This window comes from Carassius auratus, unplaced genomic scaffold, assembly GCF_003368295.1.
Source record: "Carassius auratus strain Wakin unplaced genomic scaffold, ASM336829v1 scaf_tig00025958, whole genome shotgun sequence".
NCBI classification, from domain to species: Eukaryota; Metazoa; Chordata; class Actinopteri; order Cypriniformes; family Cyprinidae; genus Carassius; species Carassius auratus.
This window is the reverse complement of record NW_020525471.1, coordinates 1-26,914: the sequence shown is the minus strand read 5'-3', so window position 1 is coordinate 26,914 and position 26,914 is coordinate 1. Positions and strand designations below refer to the sequence as shown.

Below are 26,914 nucleotides of genomic sequence, written 5' to 3'. Positions count from 1 at the left end.
AGTCAGTCCGAGGTTACACTCGCACCTGAGTGTGTATGTTTGTCTGTGCTCCGACAACAAGTTGCTTTACTAATAACCTTACAGCTGCTTTCAAAACAAACACGATTTTTGAGTTCCTAGTTATGCTGTAGGAGAGGATCATTGACATAAATTAAGAACCATAAAAGTTTGTACCATAAAATTATTCTGGAATACTCAATGAGTAACATTTCTTCTGTAACTCTTGAGGAGACATATGTAAAGGAAGCTAAGTAGGATACTTAAGACTCCATTTGTTCTTCCTTTAATATACTTTCAGTCTGAGAGAAACAGTCGAGGAAAACATTTCTTTCCTATGCGAGTCCTCGGAAATGATTTACAGACAATCTGTAATGAAATATGCAGTTGCCAATTTAAAGATTGTGAAACATGCCGAGATGAAAACAGCTGAGAATTGTGCAGTTTTCCAGTTTTTTTTTAAAGCAGTAGTTTGTCCTCCCATTTTTGAAATGACTTTCATTTTACCTTAAGAACACATAAGAGAGCCTCTTTCAATAATTTTTTCTCCCTCTCTCAGTCTTTGTAAGGTGAAATGGAGACATGGAGCTAAAAGCTTCAGAAGGAGAGTGATCTACTAAACAATTCAACACAGTGCAGGCACAGCAGGAGGCCTCTGTCATTCACTCCGCTGTGCCGGTGTATGTGTTTCAAATGCCTCTGTACAAATCAATAAATAGGCCTTTAAAAAGTAATAATCAGCAAATTACTTCTATTTATATAAATATACAGAATTAAACTAAAACATTTTTCCTGAACCAGTGTTGAATTTTGTCACACTACTCAAAAAAAAAGAACGAAAAAAAGTTACATTAACTGTAACTGCAGCTGTATGAAGGACATCACTATGGCTTTGTTCAGTAGTATACTAGCATACCAGTATTTTATACAGTATTTAAACAGTATTTTATTTTATATTTTATACCAGTATTTGGCGATTCAGTTTCCTTACGATAAATAAACCATAAGTAATAATTATTATTTTTTTTTATTATAAATTTAGAATTTTCTTTTTTTACAAATGTGTAATTTTTTAAATTACACATTTTAAATTATAGATAGTGAATTTATTACACTTTAGCGACTCTGCAAATTAACATTTATTTATACAAATGCGGATTTAAAAAATGCTAAATGGCCTCATTTTTTGTCAAAAATGTCTGTCTGCATGTCAAAGTGCTCATACCGACATACATATCTGCGGTTCTACTGCATTGTACAGAGAAATGCCATAGCAATGTAGTAAGCCCTGCCAATTAGCCAAACGTCTCCATGCGTCTCTCAAAACGTCCTGTGTTTAGAACGAAAAGCGCTGGCTGGCCCCTCTCCCACGTATTCGCTGACTGCTCAGATACAACATCATGTACACATAAACATTCATATTTCCCCCCGAACACATACACACACATAAACACAGTATGGCAGTTATATTTGGGTGCTTCACATTGTCCAGACGGCACACTGTCAGAGAGTGAAATGAATGGCTGTTTATATTAGAGCCTTGGTTTAATGAATTAACCAGCTGCCTGGCCGTGTCAAACCAGGGGCTCATACAGAACAGACACCCTGCGTCGAGCCCCTTTACCTCTCCTTGCTCTCCCTGCAGACAGTAGCGCACCGTGATTGCGTCCTCAGGGACCGGCAAAACAAGATGCCCAATGCCCCTTCGGGGATTTGCGTTCATTTAGAAGAAGGCATCTGGCAAAGTGTCGACCCACTCTTTAGCCCCACAACTACCACAGTTTTCTGACTCTCCCTCTTTCTGTTTGCCTGTGCGTGTGCCTCCATTTTTCAGAAACTGGCACAATGTTTAAACAAATGTATACAAGCAGTGGGAGTCCCAAGACAGGCTCTGTTATTTGCACTAATTTTAAGGTGTTCTCCATTGCCCACCCTCTTCCTCACTCCTCTCGCCTTCTTTCTTAGTGGACTTTGCCACACTGATGTGATCTCTACCCCTTCCTTCAGTAACTTTTCTCCATAAAAATCTATGATAAAATATCCTTGGTTGGGGTGTGTGTGTGCAGTGGATGTTGTGGTTGTGACAGACGGCCATAGGGAGCAGAACTTCACCCATTGCCTGAAGACAGACAGGAGCAAACAGATGGAGAGAGAACGGAAGGGACTCACCGGAATGGAGAGATGTTTCAGAGTGAAGTTTTTATTTTTTAAGCAGTTGCATAAACTTTGGAAAACATTTAGGTCACTCTTTACTCTAGATTTTACATTCTCTGAAGAAAATGTGAGTGGCGCTGGGATATTCAAAACTCACCTCCATGATGCCAGTCTAGGTTGATACGGCTTTGCAAGGTGGTTGTTAGTTCATCCAAGTCAAAAAACAGTCTGCAATTTTCATTTTTCTATATGGCTCAAATCACTCCTGTAATGCAAGAACATATACAAAAAGTTTTATCTGAAAAAAATAATAATAATCTAAAGTGCTCAGAACCTGTAGAATTCAAACATTTTAGTGAAGCATCCATGTTTTTTTCTCTAGCATCAACACACTTGTGTACCAAATGCATCTCCAGCATTTACGCTCTCCAGCGTCTCGAGCATTTATCTAAATGACCGATAATAGCCAGTTACTACATTTAAATCTCTCTGTTCAGTCTCCTTTGTTTTTCTGTTCAGTTTCTCTCTATATTCCTGCCCTTTCTTTCCGCCTCTGCAGACTCCTGCAGGGCCTGGTTTCCTCAGTCCCGTTGGGCTTTGTGTGGTCCAGGCTAGCATGTGTGTGTGTTTGGGAGGGGGCTGAGATTGCTGTAATTACCCAGTCATACCTGTTCATTAAGCGCACAGTTGGACCCTCGCTCATAAGCATTTAGAAACCAATTGAAGCAACGCGGGCCATTAACAACTCCTGCACTATAAGAGACAGAAAGCGGGGAAGAAAGAACGAAGAGGAGTCACCATAATGATGAAAGATAAATGGCAGAAAGACATTGTGTGCTAATCACACAGGCCTCTTCTTTATCCCAGCAAGTGATGCTCAGATGCAAAAGAGAGAGAGAGAGAGAGAAAAAAAAGATGGTACTACACAGAGGAAAGAAGGATAAGGAAAAGTATAGAGAAAAGGATAGTTAAGAAACAATATGAGAACAATGGTGAGAAGAGAAGAGAAGAGAAGAGAAGAGAAGAGAAGAGAAGAGAAGAGAAGAGAAGAGGTCAGAAACAACGACAGAGTAACTGAGACTCATGAGAAGTAACAGAAGTGAAGGGCCAGAAGAGAAGAAAGGGTAAATGACTTTGACAGAAGGATAATGAATCATGAGGATGAAAGCTGAAGTGTGTGAATGAGAGTGATTATGATACAATGGCTCTCGGTGTGTCGTCTGATTGCACAGGTATCCTCTCATCAGTGGGGGGTGGTGCTCAGTCCACGGGGCTCACTCTCACACATGCAGTATGATACTGAGAGACAATTACACATAACAAACAACTCAACTCTGCCTTACGCTTAAACAATAGGCAATGATTTCAGACCATCAGGCATCATCTTTCTGCTTCAAAAGCTGAAGGAGGAAATGTAGCTATTTAAATCTGACTGCTGTTTTATAGAGGCCAAAGCATGACCCATCAGTCTGCTCTCAACTTCATATAAAGTCATACAGGATGTTGCTAGATGCCTGTTAGGACTAAATTCGCCATATATTACATTATTTCTTATATTTTTTTCATAATATATAATGTTTGAAATATATAGATATATTTTTTTGTATAGTGTAAAGGCAGTGGAATTTAATAAAAAAATAAACATCTATTAAAGGGGTAAAATTCTGTCATTACTCACCCTCATGTTGTTCCAAACCTTCACGGCTTCTGTGAATCACAAAATAAGAAATTCTGAAGCTTTCAAGCTTATAGATGCATGGAAAAAGCTCAAACAAGCCATATGAATTGTACTCCATTTTTGCAAGTTTTCTAAACACATACCGTACATTATGGATGCTGAAAATGAAATGGATCCTGATGTAGTCCTTCACTTATTCAGGGCATGGCAATGTCCGATTTTTTGAGGAAAAAAATCATTCTTTTGAGACAAATCTTTTCAATGATTCAGGTGACTTGTTTTACAAAACTGGTCTGAAAGATTCCTCAGTCGGTTCTTAAATTCAACTCACTGATTCAATCCAGTCCCAAGGTAAAGATTATCTATGTATAACTTATAGCATCAGTTATTTTCAGTTATCATCATCACATCATATGCCCCTGAATCATTTATATCAATTTAATTAAAAGCAAATAATCTAATGTCTTTAAAGTGTCTTTAAACAATGTAAACAATTTAAATGCCAAGTTTAGACCAAGAATAAAATATAATGAATAATAAATCTAATATAATATAAATGTTGCATGTTGATCCTGATCCCTGGTTAATTTCTGAGGTTCTAATTAAGATTCTGTCACAACCAGATCGCAATGTGTTTGAAAGTCCAGGACATTTCCAAATGTCCAAACCTGAAACACATCATGAAGTGAAGTCAAAGAGTGCATTTTTACATTCAATACAGTCATACTTGACACAGCTTAAAAGTATATTGAAAGAACAGTTTATATGGAGGAAAGGTAGGCAGCTAATAATGTGCTGTAGCTCAGAGAGGAAGCGCAACATGCTTGGAAGCGAACTTTACATTGACAAACTTTTCAATCACGCCTCATCAGTCCTCCTGTGCCATCTTTAATACAGCTCAGATAATGGCGCTGGTAATTGGTCACAGCGCGCTAGATTGGGAGGAAACATGCCGCGCTATTGTGCCCATCCCTTTTGTTGTGGTTAAAAAGAGGGGAAAAATAAGATGCAATTTAGACACTTTTAAGAGGTGATCATTTCTCGCGCTTTTTTTCCTCTTCTCCACCAAAATCATAGTGAAATTGCTGCCTCAGGAAGACTGTAATTAAACTCAAAGTGGCTCTCCTCTGAGGCGCACGCCAGGCTAAAATTAACAGGGCTCTATTAGTGTTGGGAAGCACAGCGTCATCGCTGGTGAGCGCCTTTGGCAAAAGAAACGTCCCCGCGAAGTGACAAAAACACGAAGAGCTCCAGCTGCTAATGGCTAGCTGTTTTAACACTAGCTGTGTCAAGAATTTGATTCCTCTCACCGCTGTTAAGTAAAAGTCACGCCGAAGAAATCCAATTATTCTTAAACTTTTCTTCGAGGTCTAAATGAACTGTGCCGCTTAAGATACTGTACATCAATACAAACACATCTAAACCCCTCAAAAATAGTTCGGAGACATCATAAAACACAAATAACTTCTCTGAAGACCTAAGGTTTATGGCAAACATCTAAAATGGATGTTTAGAAAAAAAACTAATTGACCACGCTGTGGCCATTATAGAGCGTCAGACTGTCTTAAAAGTGTTTTAAAAGTGAAAAATGTCTTCGTAGCTGCACTCTGACTCTCGTGAGAAAGCAGGCAGATGTTTGCTGAATTAAAGGCTGTCAGCCTGTCATTTCACCTGTCCGCTTGGCACAACGTCAAATCTTACATCTGCTCCCGTGGGGCGCGCGTCTATAAAACCCAGTGCCATGTGCAATAGGCAGACAACTCCACAGCCATGCTTCGGGTCACAATCAGAGCACTTAAAGTTAGATTTTTTTTTTTTATTTTTTTTGCGACAACCTGTAAAAAAAAATAAATAAATAAATATATATATATATATATATACGTTTTTAATTGTGACAAAGACAAATATAAATAAAACATCACTGACTGGATAAATTCGAGAAAAACATTAACGAAAAATAAATGAACAACAATAATAAAATGAATATTTTATGAATATATTTAACTCAATTTTGAATTTGCTTTCTGCCTTTTCAAATAAGTAGACTACCTACTAGACATCGGTCGGTGTGGATATTCATTTCTCACTTTAATTCTATGTCACTGTCTCCACCAAGAGGTATTTTTGCTAACAACAGGTTACAGTTGGTCATATAGACCAAAAGGTGTTTCACTGTTGATAGCAGCCAACCTATATGAGAAAGAATATATTGATGATGATGGGGAAATACTTAAGTGCACTGCATTAAGGCAAAACTAGACTGTATCTGTTCATCAGTTTATTTTAATCTTCGTTCATGCATCATAACTTACATAAGGTAAAGTTTGAGTGTCCATATATCACTGTTAAAATTATCCACCCAATACCTGAGAAAAAGTATGGAAAAAAAGAAATGTGTAAAATGTGTTTTTACTTAAAAAGCTTTAATTCTTACTTTTTTACTGATTAACTGATTAGTTTTAGAGGTGTTTTGTGAGTATGATTTTGAAACCAAAATCCTGAAAGAGTCATAACTTTACATTCAGAAGCAGCTGATTCTATAGTTGTTTTACATTAGTTGCTTAAAGAAGTGTAACATAAACATATTCACACTACTTAGGTCAACTTGCATGTTGCAGTGACAAATGAGAAATCTGCGGTCAGTTAGAATTTACATTGAAATGGATTTCATTAGATACAGACATAAATTTGTGGAATTAAATTTTAATTGGCTTGTTTGTTCAGTATGACAGACAAAAAAGAACATATTTAAGCCATGAAGATCTAAGAAAATGTATAATTTGATCTTGGGAGATTAAAATTAAATCACAATAAGTAAAAATAATGATATTTTTGTTTCTTGAAAATGTAATTGTGTGCAAGTTTTGAAATTTGAGTTAAGTGCTTTAGTACATTAATAAAGCACTTAAAATACTTTCAATTCTTGATTACATGCTATAATGCAGTTAAGTCAAAATAAGTTTCAGGTACACATAAGAAATATTTGAATAAATAATTAGAATAGGCTTGACAGGCATGAGATAACTTCTGTATAGCAACAGGCCTGCAATTAACCTGATTTTAAAGACTGGAAACACCTCCATCTGCTGGTTACTTTGAATATTTTCCCATGATCGTTATTGATAGCTACTGTTTCCCCACAAAATAATGTTAAGTAGATTGGACAAGCGTCCTGTTAACCAACATATCCAAATACATGTCATTAAATGGCTAAAGTGCTCCAGCAGTATTGATAGGACAGAACCGTTACGGTTAACAGAAGAGACAGCAGTCAGTAAAAGATAACTTTATTTAGACTGGGGCACATCTGTGTTACATCAACTTGTTAATGTTATAAAATACAAAGCATCATTTCAAAATAAAAGCAACATAGCTTTGAAGTTTACTTTGTTTAACGCACGCTTGTCACCTTTAATAAATACTCTCCATTTATACAAGGACAACGACTGCTGACAAAAATGCAACCAAACAATATTTTAAAGAATATATTTAATTTTTAAGAGTCAGAGGAAAGGGAGACACGACAAATGCACAGTTACCACACATTGGGGGAAAAAGCAGAAACGACAAATTAGGACAGCTGGATTAATGCTCCTCACTAAACTAGTCATTATATTTAACGTCAAACAGTAGAGTAATATTGCACTGTCTGAGATGTTGACCACTACCTAATACTGCAGGAATCAAGATGGATTGCTCGGTTTAGTTTAAAGTGCACCTCAATGGGGGTTCATTTTGCTCGTCATCGACACATTTTATTTGTATCGGTTTCCTCATAAGAGTAATTGTACCCATCTAAAGTGAGACAACTAACTTCACATGTCTGATGGTCTCAAGAGCCATCGTAACTGGAACAGAAAGCTAATACTGTGACTGGGTATTCATTATTTAGATTTTGGCCCCTATACAGGTACCCAGATCTACAGGTTACAGGTCTAGGGGTCAGAGGAACAAGGGTTACGCGTTACAAACGCATGGATGGATTACAAATGGGACAATTAAATATATTATATCTACAATTCTCTTATATAATTAACAAAACATTTATGTTCACGCTTAAGTGAACAATTTGTTTTTAAGGAACACTTTAGGAATCAGTACACATTCAGGTCAGACGTGAACGTGCACAAAAACTTGTCACAGAACAGGCATGAACTGTTCGCCCTTCAGTCAAAAACAGAGAATAGGAAAAGAACAAGGGCACAGACAAAGGAGGAGAAAAGTAAATACATAAAAAGCATTAAGGAACAGTACAAAGTAGAGTAAAAGTGTTGAAAAGGAGAGTAAAAGACACAAAGACGTTTGCTTTGCTTATGTGGACATTATATGCCTTTTCTCATCCCATTCATTATCAATTTCTTCATATTCACTGTTGTGAACATGCTCACTGGGTCCTAAAAAATCAAATGTCTGACATCAACCAACAGTAAGGGTTTCCTTTAAAAACAACTGCCCAAATCAATCAGGCATCAGACTGGTCACATTCTCACACACATTTACATTAGCACCGCCCTCCCACAGGTACGTTCACATACACACACACACACAACGTATCAACACTTCTACTTGTCTACCATAAGAAAAATAATATATATATATAGTTTTCCAATCTCACAGATCTAATTTCTGTTACTCTGTTAAAATGAAAAGAAAAGGTGCAAACTTGAAAAACTAGTCTGTTGTAAGTGTCTTTGACGGCAGTAGACAAAACACTGCCAATGTTTTCCTTGTCTATTACAACACGGTCAAATGTTACACAATGAACTTGTAAAATAGTTTATACTTTAGATTTTTATCTACTTAAGTCCTCTCAGTGCTTAAAGCTGTTTATAATCATTAGTTATTTTTTAATCAAACAACGGCACCAATTCTTGCCATGTTTAGTAGCATTTTTGTCTTTGTTATGACAAAAAAAAGCGACGGTGACCATGCCAGCAGACTCATTGGAAGCCTTCATCCAATCAAGCCAAGGAATGTGTGTTAGAAATAAAGTCACTTTTCAACCAAACCGTAGTTCATTATTTTGTAACACTGTTCCAATCCCAGGTGCTGAACTCCATACAAGTTACATGGATATGGTGTAATCGGTACTTGGCGTCCCATTGAGTAACCGGCTCAGTTAACACCGTTAGGGAGCACTATGCAGTATTTTAACAAAGCCTTCTTGAGCTCATTCTGCATTGTTAATGATCTGAAGACGATCTGTGTCACTGGAAGATGAGGATATGGTTGCCTTTAACAGAGAGGCACCAGTTATATACCCTACACTTTGGACTGGATAGGGCTTGGGGGCAGAAATGGTGCTGTCCTGCTCTTGGGCATCACATGTCAATCTATTTGAGTGATAGCACAGATAAAGATACAGCCCTGAAGATGATGCAGACTAATGTCAGACCTTCTAAAAGCATTTCTGAGATGTGCTAACCTGAGTAAACAAACCTCAAGCTTTGGTGGTCTTGTCATGAACAAGGGGAAAGACTAATGAGTCTTCTGTATTCAACATAAGTTGCAGTTTTAGATCTATAATTAGTTTGTTCTTTATGCTCGAAATAACATTTCTAGTCTGTGAACTGCAAGGAGTTCAACACTAAAGTCCTCTTAAATATTGCGGGGACGTTTTTCAATCCAGCAAAATCTACATCGTTGACATCAGTCATTTAATATCGCTGAGGAATTCCTTTTAATTCCTTTTACGTCCTTCATTCAGTGTGTCTTGATAAGAACATTCCTTAATTTGTCCTCAAATAACATCTGGTCAATGCTGAGCTAGAACAAGCAACCATTTCAATAAAGGACAAATGTTCCTGACTAGCATCTGTCCATCTGAGACACTCTGTCTTTCTGTCTGTTCAACAATCATCCATTCATTCAACTATGAACAAATGCTCTCTCAATGCCTATGCGCGTCTCTGGGGCTCAGATGCGACCATTGCCATGGTTACTGCCACGTCTGGAGGACAGACCGTGAGGGGCGTAGTGACCGTCAGAGTTCAAGATCAGGCCGGACGCCTCACAGGCCAAAGCCAGCTGCCTCAACGAATCCAAAGCATCTAGCTTAGCACCGCGCAGGAGGTCACACTGACCCTAAAAAGAGAGACACATGAATTAAATAAACCGGGTTGGTTATGAGGTTCAGTTAGCATCAGTTAGCTACATACATCAGTTAGCTCTGGTGCATGAATTTGATTAGGTTCACAGTCTGTGCATTAGCAGTGGGATTTTTCAATGACCTTTTAAGCAGGTTACATATTTACACCAGTAGGTGGCGACAAGTGGCTGTCTCTTTGAGGGAATCATTGTATCATTAAATAATTCAATCAAACTGATTTATTTAAAACCACTGTTGCATGAGGATAATGTCAATTAACCACTCCATCTATTTCATGAATCTTATTTTCATTTTACTGCGAACAATTCATTTGCGTTTTGTCACTTGGATGTGCTTCACTGCAAAGTATTTCATATACAAGTCACAACAGCAAAAATTAGCCTGTTGGGAAATGACAATGAATACTAAATGTTGTTTTAAACAAAACATTTATTTATTTATTTTTAGTGGACCTCAGTGGGAAAAACAAAATAATTTAAAATGTATGTCCTCTTTAAAGGACATGGAAGATTTATTGACCAAAGCTCTAAAAATACAGCGACTATTAATAATAGCCAAACAACAAGACTTTGAAGAGACTTGGTTTTACAGAGCTTTTATGGCAATGTCTCTTGTTTATAGTCCCAAGTGTGAGGTAAAAGCTGTTGCATAATCGTTTAACCCATAAACTATATAAACATCAAATGGAACTGAAACATGAATTTCCAATCAACTAAAACCTACTAGGACCTGCTCATTTCAAAAGTCCACTGCACACACGCTATATTTATAAGGTCAAACAACTAACGTTTGCAAAATAGAATTTCAAAACAACAGAAGCCTTTCTCCCTTTTGTCTAAAAGCAGAGTGAAAACATTATCCAAAAATTCAAGGCTATTTGAGGGAGGGAAAGAGAAGCTCACGCTATTTACCTTCAGCACAGTGATGTTCCAAGTGAAGCTTTCCAAAGCTTTACTTTGTTTACGGCCTTTTAGATTTTCCTTTTCTCCCAACCTGGGCAGGTCTTCATGAAACACCATTCCTAAGAGGACATATAACAAAACAAATACATAACATTTTTTTTTTCTCTGGCTTGAGATTTACAAAATGCCATTTATGGTGCAAACATGCTTCTGCAGGAACTGAGCTGCCAAATAATGGATGATATGTACTCATTCATCCTCTGGTTAGATAATATTGTGCTTCCCGTGATGAATCTTGGCATGGCCTCCGTAAGCTGCACGTTCATTCCTAATCTGCTGTGCTGTTTCACTCACTCGCTCTTATTTCATCAGTATACCCTCTTAAGGAAATAAGAACACAGTATTTTGACCTAAGTGCTTTGGATATGTGTAACTGGGGGTAAAAAAAAAAATATTTGTGTGAGAGATAATGAGGCTACAAACAGACAGTGGTGATATTCTTATACTTGTAGAAAGCATTTAATGAGCTTGTCATTTCCTTTCCTTAAGATTTGATAGTAGTAACTGTATAACTGCAGTATTTTGGTAGTTACCATGGTAAAACTGTAATTTTTCCATCTATCATAATTTACAGTACTTCAACAACAGTCAAGCTACTCTTGTGGTTGCATTACAAAATACTAAAAAAAATAGTAACAATATAAAATTTTCAAATAAAGTGTTTTATGAATTCTTACCATTACTATTATTACATAATTTTCATTCATTAATAGTTAATTGATCATTTTTAGCATAAAACATTGAGGGGTTTAATTAATGTATCTCAATTATAGGGTGAAATATCATATAGTATTTAAACATATTAAACATTTTTAAAAACACCCACATTTAAAAAACTGGGTTGAAAACACATTGAAAAAAGCACAATTTTCTACATTAAATATAAAAAGAAAGGCAGAATGCTCCATGCAGGGACTGTGAATGATTTATTTAAATGGTGAATCGTTTATTTACATGACACCGCCAGAATGAAAAGAGTCACACACAAAAAAAAAAAAAAAAAAACAATGAATCAGACTTCCCAAAGCTACATTCTTTGAATATTGCATCGACTAACTTGGTTATAAAGCTGCGCGTCCAGTAAAATTTCACATAACAGCAGTGTTGTGGTTTGTCATGCTACAAAAACAGATATGCTTTGGAGAAAAGTTTGTGGCTTGTTACTGGAAAAGCTACAAAAAAAGAGCCACTGCTTGTGGGATGAAAAGTGTGTGACATTTCAAGGGACCCCCAGTGGTGGGGGACCCACTGCGATTTTGCCAAAGGGGGGCCCCACGAGATAAACAGTACCAGTCCTGCTGTCACACTACTAGAGCATCACTAGTATAAGTACCTCATCAACACTGGACAATGTGTAGACTTACATCATTTCAAAACAACTCCTTGAAGGTATTTTCAGTACTTTTCAAGATAAAAGGCAGTGTTTCAAAGTGTTGATAGGGGACTGTGTGTGTGTTGTGGATAATAGGATCTACTCTGAATGCAAATTTGAAAAATCTATGAATTGTTTCAAGATTTTCACACATCCTCTGGGGCCTGACTGAAACATCATTCGTTGGAAAGAAAATACAAAGATGATTCATCCCCACTCATCTCTCCCACACCTCTACTCACCTTCCTTCTGCACTTGTGCGATTCTCTCATGCACTCCATCTGCATTCTCTATTAGCTGTTTGCTGGCAGAGATCATCTGAAGAAGGATGCAGACAGGAAATATTTTATGATCTGCTCATATATTTTCATAAAGAAATTAATACTTCCATTCAGCAAAGACACACTGCATAGATCAAAAGTGACAGAAAAGACATTTACAATGTTACAAAAGATGCTTATTTCAAATATATTATGTTCTTTTGAATTTTCTATTCATCATAAAAACAAAACAAAAAAAAGTGCTAGAATCTGGAAAAAATGCATTAGCAGAACAACAGGTTTCAACACTGATTATAATAAATGTTTCTTGAGCACCAAATCAGCATATTATAATGATTTCTGAAGGATCATTTGACTGGAGTAATGGCTGCTGAGAATTGTCTTTACAAGAATAAATTACATTTTAAGATATATAAAAAGAAATAAGCAGTTATTTTAAAATGTAATGATACTTCATAACATTACTGCATTAAAACATAAATTAAGCCTTCTTTCAAAAACATGAAAACATTTAATCAATCTCCAAAGTATTCAACAATATTGTACACTTACACAAATTTTATGAGTATGCCTGAAAAAAATGTGAACCCAAAGGACTAATTTCCTCAAAAAATAACCTTGCTGATCTCAAGTCTCCCAAAAGAATGAGAAACTGCTCATAATTTTGCATGAAATTGTTTATGACTCATCCAAGCTAAATATTACATTATTAATTCATTCATTTCATAGGTCTATACTTTTACTCTATACAAACTACTGTCTCATTTCTGACATGACAAAAAATTACTCAAACATTACACATCTGAGAACTCTATTATGAACTATGGAAAAGAGATCTTTAAGCAATAAAATTCTAAGAAGACCCTTGCTGCCCTCTCTCACAGTGCAGATATTTATAAAATGCAGTCCTGCCAGTCAGTGCTGTCTGACTCCCCGGGTCTCAAACACACACCAGAACCCAGAGTCAACCCACAGGGAGAGACAGAGAATGAGGGAACTTACAAAAGGAGAGGAGGAGGATGGTGACTAAAGCCTGAAATGTCTTACTCACTCCGATGTGCCTGTTCTTACTCCCACTCACATACACGCACACGTGGGATGGATAAAAAGACAAATGCCATTGTAATGGCAGGTAATGTAGGTAATAGCCTAACATTTAGGAAATGGTTTTATCTGCACATTAATGATGCCTGGGAAATTTAGCATAAGCATAAAGTTGGCTTATTATAATCTATGAAACGGAACCACAGACAGCCCAACAAAAAAAACAAGTGGCAATGATGCATGACATTAAATTCGCCGGTCTCTTACTGTGTCATAACCATTTAGCAGTTTACGCGTGGCATCAGTCAAGTTTCCCACCGGTTCCAGGCAAGGGTAACCTTCCTTCAGAGTGAGTGTGGCACTTGGGGTCCCTTCTGGACTCTGCAGCCTCGTGGCTAAGCTCTGGATGCACTGCTTCAGTGTGGCCATCGGGGGGAGCCCACACTGCTCTTTAAAAGCCACTGTGGCGCTCTAAAGAAAGAGAAAACATGAACACACAGGCACACACCTGGTTAACACAAATAGTTCAGCAAGTCCAAGAGACAGAGATAATAGAACATAACATGACAATAAGATAAGCACAAAAATGTCATGTTAATAAACAAAAACAAAATTTTTTTTTTAAATAATTTTGAGATTGGGGTAGCATGTTCTTGAGACGTCTCTTATGCTCTTATTTGATAAAAAACACAATAAAACAAATATTGCGAAATATTATTACAATCATTTTTAAATATAACTTATTCCTGTGATGGAAAAGCTGAATTTCCAGCAACCATCACTCCTATCTTCAGTGTCACATGATCCTTCTATTATGCTAATTTCACGCACAAGAAATATTTCTTATTAAGCAGCACTGCTTTCACCACTGATAATATTTTTGTGGAATATTTTTTTCCTTTTCTTTAAAAGACAAGAAAGTTTAAAAGAACAGCATTTGTTCAAAATAGTAATCTTTAATAACTTCATACAGTACATTATACACTTTTGATAAATTTTACGTTGCCTTGCTAAATGAATTAATTTCTTATAATATTCTTTTAAAAATAAAAAAGGGCCCCAAACTTTTAAATACCATAGTACAGAGTACTCTAAAAGTATACAATCACAACTGCAAGATCTTGTAAAAAAAATAATTAAAAACCTGAAATAAATGGTGACATTTATATTGTTTGACACTGACTTTATTATGTAAAGCTACTCTCGAGGCAGATCCAAAAAAATGACTTCTTTCCTTTATACAGACGGATAAACCTGTGCAATTTAACAGCTTTCTGTGTCTGCTATGACAAAGGCCTAAGCTAATCATATTTCAGCTTTTTATCATACATTTCCCTTCATTACAATGTGGCAGATAGAGAGCCCGTTTCTATTTTCCACCTGACAGAATCACCCACCCACAACCGTGATTAACAAAGCCATTTGGAGATGTACGTGTGTGTTAAGGGGGCTTCATGTGGGCGATTGCTCTGTATATCTGTGTTTATTTGTATGAGAAAGAAGTCCATAAGATATGCTGTGAATAAAGTGGACATTGTTGTGGCTCATATATATATATATATATATATATTATACAGCAAAATAGGGGTCAGGGTGTACAGTGACCCCATGAAGTAGACAATGAAAAGGTATTAAAAAAAAAATCCAACCAAGTGGCTTTTAATAATAATAAAAAAAAAACTATAAGAACACCACTTGGCTAAAATCATCAAACAAACAAGTCTGTTACCTGTGGTATGTGAGGTAAAATATTCATAATCATACTGAAAAAGGACCATTGGATCAGATAGATAACAGTAATTGCAAATACAAGATTCAAATAAGTAGTTTTTGGAGCTGTTGTCTGGCTGTGTGTTTATCTCTGAGATCAGCAGCAGGTTTTGTGAACACAGTAATTTTGGATGTGGAGTAACTCCTCTCCCTAAACACACTGCGGTGGCAACTGATCCTGGTTCTGTCACCTGACCCCACAGATACTCTACCCTCCATCCCTCCTCCCCTTACCGTCACCCATGAATCATACCTTAACTACACAGATTCTAGGTCAGCAGAACTGTTGTTTTTTCACTTGGTTTAATTTCTAGGGCTTGAAAATGCAGATCAACACATTTGATATGCTAGAAAAAATGTGTGTTTACATCAGTTAAGTTAAACCCCAGAAATGGCAAGTGAACTGAGGCTTGCTTTTACGATGGATGGCCATACTCCAGTGAGGAGGTGTCTGGTTTTTACATGTTCAGAACTTAGACTTGCAATTTCATGTCATCTGATTATTACAAGTCAGTCAGTGATTCTGTATCAAAGCATTGCAACAAGTAAAGTTGAATCTTCTGGCATGATGATTTAGTATGTGAAGCTATTGTTGTGTACACAGCAAGCAAATATGTTCATATAATGTCTCACTTTAATATCTGTTTTCAGTGTCTGACATGGCCATGTTATTAGTGAGTGACACATTTACAAACAGCACCCATTATCTGCACGAGCCACCGAACAGCACTATTTGCACTGACAAAATCTACTTCATATTTCTGTTCACTATTTCCAAACCATTACTGACTGGGAGAGCCAGCCGTCCATCTAGATGGACCAATGTTTGCCTGACACTAATGTGGCCTCATCCAATCACAAAATACATCCATTATAATTAAATGCTTTACTAGAGGGTGCACCCATTGAATATGATAGAAAGAATATAAAATATTTAGAAATACAATAAAATACTGAATTCTAAAATGTTTAGAAATTATTCCAATAAAATAAAAATACAAATTATTTACTATTTAGCTTTTATATTATAGGTTTCTATGCTGTGAACTGATAACTTTTAAAAACGTATCAGGATGCTAGTCCCCAGCACAGAGGAGCATAAAGAGATAAACCTTAGATTTCTGACAGGAATGAAAACAAGGCTGTGATGGATAGAAGTGCAGTAATTCCAACGGGCTGTCTGTTATTAAACAACATACCGACAGAGTTCAGCTGATGAAACAACTTTCTAAATAATTTTCAACAGAATAATAACTTCATAAAACAGTTTTGAAAGTTGTGAGGACCTTTATACAGTGTGTGATATTGCAAAGACTGTAAGTCTATCCCTCACAGTGTTGTTTTGATTGTGTTAAATTCAACAGTGTCTAAACTGATTAAGGTCTATACTGTAGCTCACCCCCTGAAAAAAAATAAAATTCTTAATTTACTCAACCTCATGTCATTCCAAACCCATAAGACAAAAGTTAAGATCGTTTTTATGAAACATGAGAAGTTTCTGTCTCTCCTCTGACAGTAGAGGCATGCAAGCCTAATCTGAATATGTTCATTTTATGAAGCTATTGTATGTCTACACAAAACCTAAACCGCTTGAATCTTATTGATTCATTTTACAATGACTTTATGACCTTTCTGGATCTTTGGATGAGTCTGTCACATGGAAAAAGCATGCTGGCTGACCAGCACCAAACCACACTAATCTACATAAACCAACCTGAACCAGAATGGAAATTCCTACATGTGTAACCTGGTTTTGTCAGCAAGGTGTGGCTGCTAAGTAGAGAAGAAGTCAAATTGCCAGTATTACTGTTGTCTGAACATGCACAACCTCCCTTACCAGTGCATCCTCTCGCAGGTCTGTAGCTTCTCGCAAGGGTCCACTGGCTGGGCGGAAAGTGTCATCCAGCACTTTGATTCCTGTGTTACGCAGAGTGACATACTCTCGTCCACGCCGTGCTCCTCTCCTGACGGACAGACCACGTCTCTGGGCTTTTCCACCACCTCTGCGGTTAGTGATGGCGATGTGGACAAACAGGCTGGCATGGGGCAAAGGGTCTCCAGAGAGGCCCAGCAGGGGCACATTGCGGTATCCAGGCTGTAGACACTCAAAAGCGATGGTGTACTGGCCAATGAAGTCATCACCTATATAATCATCATCCAGAACTACGAAACGCAGCAGCGCTAGTTCAGGCATGTTCACCTGAAAACAGAAAGCAGTGAATGTAATTTATGGCCTCTTCAGGTGTGCAACATTATACAGATGCAGCTGTAAGGAGAATTAAATATCTAGGGTGTGTAAACAGACACTTAACACATGAGCAGACGTTATGAAATATGAAGCATACTAAATTTAGTGCAGACCACCGAGCCAAACGTGCCACTGTAACACTGCAGGATATGGTGGTTAAAAGATAATTTGCATAAAGCGCATTCCCACAGTCTCATCTATTTAAATATGGAAATGTTTAGCATATCACCTGGTCATGTGGCTATGTAGGACAAACACACACATTAATAAATAAGGAAGGACACACTTTAACAAAATCATGAACACCATGCACACCATGAATAACTGCGGGACTGTTACAGGCTGAAACAACTTACAAAATGATTGTGTAACTATTGTTAGAGGTTCATGTAACCAATAAGCATACTTGCATAGTAACAAATACATTGAAAATAACAGTAAGTCTGTATTTCACTGTTTCCTTTGTGCCAGAAAATCAGGAACAATGGTACCAGAGAGTAATATCACTGAAATTACTTATTTGTGCATCTCCAAAAGAAAACATATCATTATCAAAAGGTGTGTGTGTATGTGTGAGAGTGTGTGTGTAACCGTATTCATGATATGTAGATGTATGCATACACAGCATGTACTAACACTCACAAACACAAAACAAGACACAAAAGAGTTATGTCACACTCAATATGCATATTCATACTAAGAAAAGGAAAAACAGAGAAAATCTGGCAGGAAAACATAGACAACAAAGATAAAATGCCTCAGCTGGCAGCAGACACCCACACAGACGCCTGGACACAACTCATGCAAGGGAAATAGTTCAAGACAGGTATGCAGCATCTCAGAGAACATGCTTCATGCTTCTATACATGGACAAATTTAATGAACTCTACAGACAAAACTATGTTCTATGATATTACCATGTTTTTGGGCATGGTAATACCATGTTAAGACCATGGATGTATGATGCTGTAATAAGAGTACCAAATAAGTATTGTAATACAATGGTACATAAATTATTACAGAGCAGAAAGGTGCACACATCTAGGTATGACAAATACATGTATACTCTAAAGAGACATTATATAAAGAGTTATATAGCAAATCTCAACTGCTGTATTGCTAGCATCTTTGCAAAATGCAAGAGTATTCATATATTATCATCACCCAACTCTAATCTGTTAAATGCAACTGTTGGGCATGAAGTTATTAAAATGTCATCAAAAAGCATTATGATTTTCTGTAAAGCTGCTTTGTAGCAATATGAATTGTGAAAAGTGATACACAGATAAGTATGATTTGACACAGATAAGTATGATTTGACATTGTGACTGGCATCATTAGGGGTACAGAGCTCTCAGTTACTTATCTCTTTAGTGAAAAAGGCCACAGGAAGAGATTTAAAAGCATTCTATCAGATCCCACCAGGAGATGCGCATTTGCTCCTCTCTGTGTGTGTGTGTGTGTGTGTGTGTGTGTACGTGTTCATTTGTTAGCGGGACTCTGATAGGTGTACCACTCCCAAGACTTATAAATGTATGACGTCCTTGAGCTCCAAGCAACAAGAGACAAACAAATGCAAACAACAAGAGGCACAATCCCCCAGGACAGAATAAGTGTGTGCATGAGAGATATATTTGAGATTTCACTGGATCCTTCTCAAAACCTCTTCAAAAAACCATATGGCACAGTCTTTGGTTTAAATCACAATAGCAGGGATTTAAATTTATAAGCGCTAAGGACAAGTCTCACCCACAATTTTTATCACAGTCTATTTTAAATATAATGTGTATGATGTAGAAACCCATCCAAAAGGCAAATATCTACATTTATATTAAACATGGAAGTGCAGTGCCGAACGGTTCTAAGAACAGTCAGCTACATTATGGTTCCAGTTGTATTTCCACTTGAGCCTGGTATGGCATGGCACGATTACTAACCATTCTCAGCCTGGAATTCTCGGCAAGGTTGGACAACCGTGCTTAGCCGTGCTGTTAGAGTGCGTATGCGTGGCATCGCCACTCTGTTGACTGGCTACCAGTTTCTCCATAGCTGTCCAAGTGGAAGTGCGCTATTTGATCAAACAGCCAAGTAAACAGCTAAACAAAGTTAAATATAAAAAATAAAAATAACAAATGTCTGAGACAGTTTGGTCTGTGGAGGAAACATTTGCACTTATTGATATTATACCAGTCGTAACCTTCTGTTTATTTTATTTTTCACGTCAAGGGCTGTGTCCTTTTTTCTCTTTTAAAAAAAAGTAAATATCACATAAAAAGGAGTGCCAAAAACAGAAATTTCTGATCATCGTCCAGACCAAGGTATATATTTAACTTGCATTACCAAGGCAACGACTGACGCATTTCTATTGCATTGTATTGCTCCGCTATCAGCACCACAGTGGAAAGGAAGCCGTATCAGTGCTGCCTGGCCCGAATCGGCACGGAATGGAACGGTTAAGCAAACAGGGCTGTGCTTCCCAATAACGGTGTTTCTTAGTGTGCTACGAAGACTCTAAAGGTACACCGTAATACCTTTCCTAGGTGTGTTCCACGAACTATACCTTAGAATGTTGCTCACTTGATTGTATAAAATAATCAAAATTTAAAACTAAATGGAACCTTGGATATCACACACACACACACACACACACACACATCCACCCTACCACCACTCTAGGACCTTGGTTTCCAAATGAAATACAAATCTTGCTCTCATCTGAAAAGGGGACTTTGGACCACTGGGCAACAGTCCAGTTCTTCTTCTGCTTAGCCCAGGAAAGATGCCTCTGACATTGGAGTGGCTTAACAAGAAGTATACGACGACTGTAGCCAAAATTCCTTGACACGTCTGTATGCCTTGACCCCAGCCTCAGTCCATTCCTTGTGACGTTCACTCAAATTCTTGAACTGATTTTGCTTGACAATCCTCATAAGGCTGTGGTTCTCTCAGTCGGTTGTGCATCTATTTCTTCCACACTTTTTCCTTCCACCCAACTTTCTGTTAACATGCTTGGATACAGCACTCTGTGAACAGCCAGCTTCTTTGGCAAAGAATGTTTGGGGCTTACCCTCGTTGTGAAGGGTGTTAATGATTGATTTCTGGACAACTGTCAGGTTAGCAGTCTTTCCCATGATTGTGTAACCTAGTGAACCAAACCAAGAGACCATTTTGAAAGCTCAGGAAACCTTTGCAGGTGTTTTGAGTTGATTAGATTATTAGCATGTCAGCATATTCTAATTTGTTGAGATACTGAATTGGTGAGTTTTTGTTAAATGTGAGCCAAAATCATCACAATTAAAAGAACCAAAGACTTAAACTACTTCAGTCTGTGTGCACTGAATTTAATACACGAGTTTCACAATTTGAGTTGAATTACTGAAATAAACTTTTCAATGAGATTCTAATTTATTGGGATGCACCTGCTTATATAGCTACATATATATATATAGCTTTTGAAAGGTTAATTTATATGATCATGTTTATACATATTATGAAGGCCTGGTTGAGCACTGATGGGTTGGCAATTGGGATAAGTGTCACTTCCACAAGGCCAATTACTCACAGGACACCCACAATGGCATAGAAGCATTGATGTGCCTTCATCACTTTTTGTCTGGCGAAAGGTGTAGGCTAAGTAATCAGTGGCAAGACAGAGCTGGATGTTTGTAACTGAGTGAACGCACACCGAGGTCTTACTTAACCCATATTCACCCATATCCACCTCCAAAAAACTCCCCACAGCATAAAAAAACGGAGTGCCGCCAGCAGCTGAATTTAGGGGTAGCTCTGTCAAGTTTGTTTTGACAGTGTTGGACCAACAAGATGTAAAAGCTGCTGAATTTGCTCCCATGGCAGGCAAAACTTTTGACATAGTAGCTATTTTGACACTATTATGAAAAAGTGCACACTAACTATGATTTAGGACAACCATTCACTGTCTTGCTGCCACAGTTTGACCAAACTCCCCATCACATTCATTCTCTTTAAATAGAATCCTAACTATGTGCTTCCTAATGGTTTGCCAGCTGATGTGCCTTTGTATATTATAATGGAAGAACTTAAGACCATCAGTATAATGCAGCGGTTCTCAATACCAGTCCTCCCGCCCCACTGCTCTGCACATATTGTATGTCTCTCTTTGTTAACACACCTGATTCATATAATCAGCTCATTAGAAGTGAGCTCCGTGCATGAACTGTGTTCCAATTGACATGGTCTCTACACAGTGTTTACTGCTCCCACTTCGCAGTGCACTGTCTAAAATGTCTAAAGCAATAAGAGAAACATACAAAAAGTGCAGAGCAGTGGGGCACGAGGACCGGAATTGCATTCTTTGCATAAAAAAAGTTCAATTAATTAAACACTGGGTGTATTACAATTTTAGAATTGAATATTTATTTGGTTGTGCATAATTTCTTGACACAGAATTACAATCGTATCGACTGAAATGGAAGAATGTTTTTGCACACTGGTGCCACTAGCGGAGTGAACTGTGAACAGCGATAAGGTATAGCTAAGAGTGGTCCAGATTAACCTTACTAACGAATGACTTACAGAAGATATACTAGACTAAGAACATTTCAGGAAACACGTATTAACGTAATGTTAAAACTTAATGTATAACTTACGAACAACGTCATGTAAAGATCATTTTGGGAAACGTAGCCCAGAACCGTGCGGCCTGATAGTGAAAAGATGTGGACCAGCAACTGTTTGGTTACCCACATTCTTCAGAATATCTTCTTTTGTTCTCAGCACAAGAGAGAAATTAATACAGGTTTGGGGAAACTTTTTAGTGCGTGTGCTTCAGAAAAAGCTCAAGTCAGAACAGCAGATGAATTAAACGTTTAACCGGCAAAGCTTTAAAGCACATGCAAATAATTTACTTTTGTGACTGTGAATAAGTGCACAATACAGTGTTCTGTGAGTGTTAATCTACCGCTGAGTTAACACTGAAGTGAATGTCACATCACATTGTATAGCATATTAAGATGGAGGCATCAAAACTGCAGTTGACAGAATGTGCGCTGCATCACGATACAAACAATATTTCTTCAAAAATAGTCATATTGTTCACCACTTTTTTAAAGCCTCTAATTTCCTCGTTTCAGCATGAAATGCAAGGGATATGGAGCTTTGTTATAATCTAACCTTGAAAAGTTATTTTTTGTGGTAAACAATATGTATACGAACAGTATTAAAGTAAGTTTTTAGTATTGAAAGTACAACTTACAATACGAACAGTTCTGGTTTGCTGTGTGTAGCTTCAACAAGGATTTTTAATATAGCCAAAAAGGAACAACAGGCAAACAGAAGCAAGGAGATTTCATAGCTTTTATATGAATAATAGCACTACTAATGGATTCTGGTTCAATGAAAAAAACGACAATAGTGTTTACTGAGTGCTTGAACATCTCTCTGCTTGTTGACAGAAACTAGTATTCTTGACAAAAACATTTTTAGCCTTCAAAAATTTCTAATAACAAAATTCCCTCAAATATACACTAACACTCTTCAGATGAAACTTGTAAAAATGTTGGCTGCTTGGTTTCAGCAGTCTTACTAAACATCCAGAGTGTTGCATGTTTGTGTCCAATTCATTGAATTGGAAATCACAGGTAAAACAAACCCTCACCTGCACCAAGAAACTCTTAATTTGCATCTCGTAATTAAAGCTGTCTGAATTTGGCATGCAACTGTAATTAGGCCCTGCTAAAAGAAAGGTCACATCATTAAAAAAAAAAAAAATGTTGGAAGAAACTGGCATCCACTTATTGAGCAGTGTAATGAGGTATCTAGACTGTAGGTCTGAACTACAATCCAGGGCAAGAGCATTAGTGTAAGCAGGCCATTAAGTTTTGATGTAGATCTTCCCTAATTACAGATCTAAGAAGAGTTGTGTTGAGTTGCACACTCTTGCGTCATCCCACTGCATCCATGAGGACAGACTGCAACCATTAACCTCATTCTGGTTATGGTTCACAGGTCAGTACTCTATACATTCATGTTATTAATGTATGTGACATTTCTGTTATAGTTTCCAGCTCAGGTTAACACATGCTAAGAAATGAAAGAAACGGAGCAACCAGTGAGAGCTAACCTTATATAAACTCCCTGCATTAGAACAGAATATGTTTTTGTCTAACTACATTGAGAGAAAATAAGCATGTCTTCAAAAAAAAACAAAACAAAAAAACAATCAAACTAACAAAACAAATCTCAGATTCTGTCTTGAATCAGAGCTAAGAGCAGAATTAGCTTTCGGCCATTTTGCTGTCCTCTGAAATCTTCTTACAGAAAAACAATTCTCTCAGAATATAATAATCCTGCAAAATATAACATGTTAGATTGGAATCACCTTGTTATCATTGCAATCTTCTAAGTGAGGTCAATGAGTATGTGTTTTATGACTGAGCTCAGTCAGAACGGTGTTAATATTGCATGCAGCAGGTAATCAGTGTGAGACATGGCTCAGTTGCTGCTTCATGGACTGCAGCATTCTGATTAAGACACATGAGAATGGACACTGCCCTCAAGACTGATACACACAGAGAAGCTCAGAATAACCTTGCACGTCACTGGCCACACCAGAGAATACAAGGTCAAAAACCCACAGGCAAGGTGCCATGTAAAATGTCTCATGTCTCAAAGTTTCATACAGTATTTTTCTATCTCAGAAAAATATTAAACTACAGACCAGAAATCAATCATTTCCAGTATGGGAGCTGTGTTCTGATCATATTTGTATACCTCTCAGTCGCCGTTAGGATACTTTAGGAATGAGTGAGAAATGCCATAAGCTGATGTTTGCAAAAAGTCAGTTACTTCTACTATAAAACTGCATTTTTTTCAGTGTAAACTAAAAATAGTTTAATCCAAAAGTTTTTTCTTTTATAAAACATGTTGGAGATTAGCTGATAGGCTGTCAATTAATTAAATGATAATCTGTTTCCTCTAAAAAGCTGTTTATTCAGGATAGCCTCTCCTTCACTGACATACATAAAAAAAGGCCTCTGGTCTCCTTTCCCACATACTGCCAAAACAGGAGCGTTAGCATTAGCCATTATGCTTTTTTGGCTAAATTTTGCAGGCTTACCTTCTAGTGGCCTTTGGTGAACAAGGACTGAGAGAACTGTGAGTGAGAGCGCAAGTGCAGCATCCACTCATGTTGCCAGATCCAGTTATTATAAGCATTGTTGTACTTGTCTTTTCTTCTTAATTTGACAATTAAGAAAGTCAATAGAGTGCAAAGTTTCAGTATAGGGTTAGCAATATCTTTATCTTACCTTATTTACAAAAGATTTGAAGTTATTTCTGGTTTTTATTTTTTGTTTTTTGTTTTCTTGATTTTTTCATTTGATTTCATACCAATATCTGGCAACACTGCAATGATCACCAGAACTTTAACTGACAGTAATCAAAAGAGCCCACACACATGTTATTGCTGACAGGATAACAAATTCAGTAAGGCAAACGCAGTATCATAGTATCATAACCCTCATGCAAAAATCTGTAAACAAGTACATCTATGCCATTCATTAAGTATTGTAGATAAATGTTCACAAAATCATGCCAACAACATCATCTATATAGCAATGGTTATTAATGAAAAATATAACAGTAATAGGCTATGTATGGTTGAATGATTAATAAACAACTGATAAAATTATATACCCCTAACCTAAAGTAAAGGTGCAATATGATGTAATTTAACAATACCTATTCTTCCAAAACAGAGAAAACATCTTTCATAAACATCAACATATCTTTCTCTTTTAAAGTGTTTAGTGTAGGCCTATATAATGAGTTGTATGTGGGGTTATTAATAGCACAATTCTTAACTCCACCCCAGACCTCACTAATTTTCAAATGGCCACGTGTACAGTGTGGCACAAATTACGTTATACTTATGTGCGCATGCCCATGTTGCCATACCTACAGTATATCCCTTTAAATTAGACAGAATAGTAGATTAACTTGGTTGATTCTGGTGAAAAATGGTGTGTTCCACAGTTGAAATAAAATACTTTCTGATTTTCATTCATCTTCATTTTGTGCTTTAGGTACATATGTAAAGATGATCGGTTATTGATAAAACTTCTTTAAAAACTACAAAACTTGAAAGCTGAGAGTATTGAGACCTTAATAGTACCAGACGTAACTTGCTCTGTCTTCTCTATCATTGTGTTGTCAGTTTTCGCATTACTCTGCAAAGTATTTTTTACTGCATGAGAACATGATGTGTAGTGTGAGAGTGGCATTGTTTGTCAGAGATAGCAACAGTAACTAAGGAGGGAGGGTCTTTGCGAAGTGTCAGTTTGTCATATGCAAAACATTTCGTTAATATGGGCAGTTATTGAATAATTATATCAAAAACAGTGATTTTAAGTGGGCTTAAGTTTTAGTAAAGTGTTCCGCATCTCATATGAAATAAATTAGATTTATATTCATGATGTTCTCACTCTCTCACCTGGAACTCGAAGGTCTCGTCAAACAGTGGGTCATCCTGATTCTGGGCAGCAGTGCGAGTTCTCTGCTCGGTGCAGTCTGCAGGCACTCCGTGCAGCTCCAGCACCACATATGGATCAATGACCTCACCTTTGGCACCAGAGCCTTGAGGCTTGGGTAGACTATGAGCACTAATGACCTTCACCCTGAGTGTTTGTGGTGGTACACCAGGCACGCAGCCTTGTGACTGGGCAGTGAAGTAGGAAACCTCCTCTCGCATGACTGCTGGACGAAGAACATACCCACACCCACCGTTCTGCATAAAACGGCCACGGGTCAAGTCTAGCATGGCACCTGGTGTCTGCTGGTTGAGTGCCACCAGTTGCACACCTCCTTTCCAGTAGCCTTGTGGGTTTGGGTTGCTAGAGTCTAGCCTTACAGAGCTGGGCCTCACACGAGTTAGATTGCGCTTGGTAAAGTTCACCAGCTCCTCTGGGCTCTCACTGGCCAGCCGTCCTGCCTCTCCCTCCCCAAGAGAGCACAGGGTCCAGTGAGGGGGGTCAAGGGTCATAGGTGTACCTGGTGTAGATGGAGTGGAGGGAGGGGAATGCTGTTGGGATGGCTGAGCACTCGTCCGATGAGCATAAAAGCTGCGACTTCCAGTACGAGCAACTGCGACGAGATCAGACAATTCACGCCGTAAGCGGAGGCGCCTTGGCTGTGGGGGGCGGGGGAACAACGAGGACCACCCCCAGTTCCTCTTCCCCAGGAATAGTCATCCTTCCTGCCAGCCAGAGGACCACCACCACCAATCTCCTCATCCTCCTCAGATACCTCTCCTTCAGAACCTT

The 26,914-nt window shown here is 37.6% G+C and overlaps 1 pseudogene; it reads right to left on the bottom strand.

Moving 5' to 3' along the window:
* Positions 1 to 9,493: 9,493 nt before the first annotated feature.
* Positions 9,494 to 26,909, bottom strand: LOC113078556 (inactive phospholipase C-like protein 1; annotated as a pseudogene).
* Positions 26,910 to 26,914: the final 5 nt, after the last annotated feature.